At 41.5% G+C, this 4,037-nt stretch overlaps 1 pseudogene; it reads left to right on the top strand.

Annotated features, from left to right (window-relative positions):
- The first annotated feature begins 490 nt into the window (after positions 1–490).
- On the top strand, positions 491–895 carry LOC138820786 (splicing factor 3B subunit 6 pseudogene; annotated as a pseudogene).
- The last annotated feature ends 3,142 nt before the right edge of the window (positions 896–4,037 follow it).

Below are 4,037 nucleotides of genomic sequence, written 5' to 3'. Positions count from 1 at the left end.
GTGGTTTATTAGAGTCTCACAGAGTTTCCTGCCAGCGCTGGCTTGGAACTGTGATCCTCAGATCTCAGCCACCTTAGTAGCTAGGATTACATACATGAGCCACCCACACCTGGCTTATATAAATCCTTCATTTTTTGTTTGTTTATTGTTTGGGTGGGTTGTGGGGCTTGAACTCTGGGCCTGAGTGCTGTCCCTCAGCTCTTCAGCTCAAGGTGAGCACTCTATCACTTGAGCCACAGCACCACTTCCCCATTTCCCTGTTTGGCTTTTATCTTAGCCTTGGGAGACTCAAATTCAGTGTAAATTTCTAAAGAACTAAATGTAGCCATTATGCAGACTGGTCCCAAGCTTTAAGAAGTACATTTAAAGGAAGGACTCCTGGGTTCTGTGTTTGATACCCCACTGTGCTCGAAGTCCAGTGGGGCCTCTCCAGGTCCTCTGCCTGTTTCTGTTCTTAGTGTTGTAACCTCCTCAGCCTGCCAAGACAGCGATGCAAGCGGCCAAGAGGGTGAACATTCGCCTTCCACCTGAAGTAAATCGGATTTTGTATATAAGAAATTTGCCATACAAAATCATAGCTGAAGACATGTATGATATCTTTGGGAAATATGGACCTATTCGTCAAATCAGAGTGGGAAACACCTGAAACTAGAGGAACAGCTTATGTAGTCTATGAAGACATTTTTGATACCAAGAATGCATGTGACCACCTGTCAGGATTCAACGTTTGTATTTGTAACAGATATCTTGTGGTTTTGTACTATAATGCTAACAGGGCATTTCAGAAGATGGACACCAAGAAAAAGGAGGAACAGTTGAAGCTTCTCAAGGAGAAATATGGCATCAACACAGATCCACCAGAATAAAGGTTTCTCACATTTTCATTTTAGACTAACCTATGAGTGACCACCACTACCATTTTTTCTTTGTAATTAATACTGAATATTGTTGTTTCTTGAGATTTAAAATGAGTTGCTTGGATCTTTGATACATGTTAAAATATGTTAATAAAACTTGTAGTTTTTTGTAAAAAAAATAATAATAAAGTAAGGACTCCTGAATTAGAACTATGAAAGGAGACCTATTAATGCACAGAAGATTGAAAGCTTTTAAACAATTGTTTCTCTTTCAAAAGCTCTTAACAAAAACCTTAAGTGATTGATTTTCAAAAATAAAATCTGGGGGGCTGGGAAGATGGCTCAGTGGTAGAGTGCTTGCCTTTCATGCCTGAGGCCCTGAGTTTGATTCCTCAGCACCACATAAGCAAAAAGAAAAAGCCAGAGGTGGCGCTGTGGCTCAAGTGGTAGAGCACTAGCCTTGAGCTGAAGAGCTGAGGGACAGCGCCCAGGCCCAGAGTTCAGGCCCCACGACCGGACCCAAAATAAATAAATAAAAATAAATAAATAAATAAAATCTGGGAAGTTGTGCTGTGGCTCAAGCTATAGAGCACTCACCTTGAGCTGAAGAGCCCAGGGACAGCACCGAAGCCCAGGGTTCAAGCCCCATGACAGACAAAAAAAAAAGAATCTCTCTCAGTCGGGCATGGGTGGCTCACGTCTGTAATCCTAGCTACTCAGGAGGCTGAGATATGAGGATCACAGTTCAAAGCCAGCCTGGCCAGGAAAGTCTGTGAGACTTATCTCTAATAAACCACTAGAAAACCGGAAGTGGTGCTGTGGCTCAAGTGGTAGAGCGCTTGCCTAGAACTGAAGAGCTGAGGGACAGTGCTCAGATCCAGAGTTCAGGCCCCACCCCAACGACTGACAAGAAAATAAATAAATAAATAAATAAATAAATAAAATAAAATCTGTGTGTGTGTGTGTGTGTGTGTGTGTGTGTGTGTGTGTGTGTGTGTGTGTGTGTGTGTGTGTGTGTGTGTGTGTGTGTGTTGGTCCTAGGGCTTGAATTTAGGGCCTGAGCACTCTGAGCTTTTTTGCTCAAGGATAGCACTCTACCCCTTGAGCCACAGAGCTTATGGCTCTGTACCATCATCATCATTATCATTATCATCATCATCATCATCATCATCATCATTAGTTTAGTGAGATAAGATTCTTTCAGACTTTCTTGCCCTGGCTGACTTTGAACTGTGATCCTCAGATCTCAGCCTTCTGAGGAGCTAGGATTACAGGTGTGAGCCACTGCTGCTGGCTCAAAAATGAATTCTGAAAAAATTAAAAATAAGAAAAGACACCCTAGGGTTGGAAGCATAGCTTAGGTGATAAAGCACCTGTCAATGACCAAAAGCGTTAGACACCAATTTGGAGTCCCAATCTCAGACCAAAAAAAAAAAGAATTCTGCAAACTTCTCCACTTTGTTACTATCACATTCCTCTAAAAGGTGAAAAGAAAACTAAGTAAAATGTTTATAAACATTGATTGAGCCCCCGGTCAAGCTGATTTTCCAGATCTGTTCATATCCAGGCATTAAAAAAAAATGCTTTAAAAGAAAAAAGCCGGAAGTGGCGCTGTGGCTCAAGTGGTAGAGCACTAGTCTTGAGCTGAAGAGCTGAGGGACAGCGCCCAGGCCCAGAGTTCAGGCCCCCCGACTGGACCAAAAAAAATAAAAATAAAAATAAAATAAAAAATAAAAAAAATGCTTTGTCCTGTTCCTCACTGGGCTCTACCTGCCATGAACTCAGTAATCTAGATAAGAAACAAGCCAGGGGATGGGAATGTGGCTTAGTGGTAGAGTGCTTACCTAGCATGCATTGGATTTAATTCTTCAGGACCACATACACAAAAAATAAAGCAAAGAAACAAAATTAAAAAGAGAAAAAAGAAACATTAAAAATATTAAAAAAAAAAAGGAATCAGAAGCCAATTTGAAGAGCTACCTTCCTAATAAATTGGTCTCCAAAATATGTCCACACAGCTAGTTATTTTGAATAGGCTTCCAGATTTTCTCTTAGGCTCCTCTGGGTTCTTGTAAAACACTGTGGTAAATTTTCTGTTGTCTCAGCATTCATTTTGAATCCTCTTCTGTGTCTTGCCTGAATGACACCCACACCAAATTCTGGTTCCGGTGACTATCCTGGTTAGAGTAAATTGGACACAGGCCACCCCACAAGGGCATCTGCCAGGAAAAACAAATTTCCTGCAGGAGAAACACTGGTTGTAGATTGGGCATTTATTCGTTAGACTAACCACTAAGATAAAGAAGAATCTTGTGAAAATCTCACTATACATAATATATGACCAGATACCCTGGATTCATTTCAAGGTAAGGCTAGAGTTCCCAGCTACTTCAAGAAACTTCAAGATCAAAAACAGAGGAAGATGTGTCAAATCCAGCTTGAGCAGAAATAGATGCTTTGTTCACCCAAATGAACTTTGGAGGCACTGAGATGGAAAAGGTTGTTTTACAATCACTGTAAAATTTACCTTTGTTAAAAGGCAACCTGTCCTAGATTTTTATAGAAAACTTGCAAATACAGGGACAAAGAGTGAACAAATGCAGCAGGAATACATATTAGACACTATGTTTAAAATTAGTTTCTTAGCCGGGCGCCAGGTGGCTCACGCCTGCAATCATAGCTACTCAGGAGGCTGAGATCTGAGGATTGCAGTTCAAAGCCAACTAGGACAGGAAAGCCCCTTTGACTCTTATCTCCAATAAACCACTCAGACAACCAGAAGTGGTGCTGTGGTTCAAGTGGTAGAGCACTAGCTTTGAGCTGAAGATCTGAGGGACAGTGCCCAGGCCTAGAGTTCAAGCCCCAGGACTGAAAAAAAAAAAGTTTCTTTTTTTGCTCAAGGCTAGTGCTATACCACTTGAGCCACATCTCCATTTCTAGCTTTTTGGTAGTTAATTGGAGATAAGAATCACAGGCATTCTTGCTTGGACTGGCTTCAAACCATGATCCTCCCATTTCAGCCTCCTAAGTAGCTAGGCTTACAGGCATGCGCCAACGGTGCCCCTTTGACTTCAGAATCTTAATCATGACTCAGCTGTACTGAGTCAAATAGTGTCTCCCCAAAATTCATGTTCCAATGTCACTGAAACTTCACAATGTGACCATATGTGGAAGTACAAT

Source organism: Dipodomys merriami, unplaced genomic scaffold (genome assembly GCF_024711535.1).
Source record: "Dipodomys merriami isolate MVZ:Mamm:240054 unplaced genomic scaffold, mDipMer1.0.p SCAF_9, whole genome shotgun sequence".
Lineage (NCBI taxonomy): Eukaryota > Metazoa > Chordata > Mammalia > Rodentia > Heteromyidae > Dipodomys > Dipodomys merriami.
This window is presented reverse-complemented; position numbering and strand designations above follow the sequence as displayed.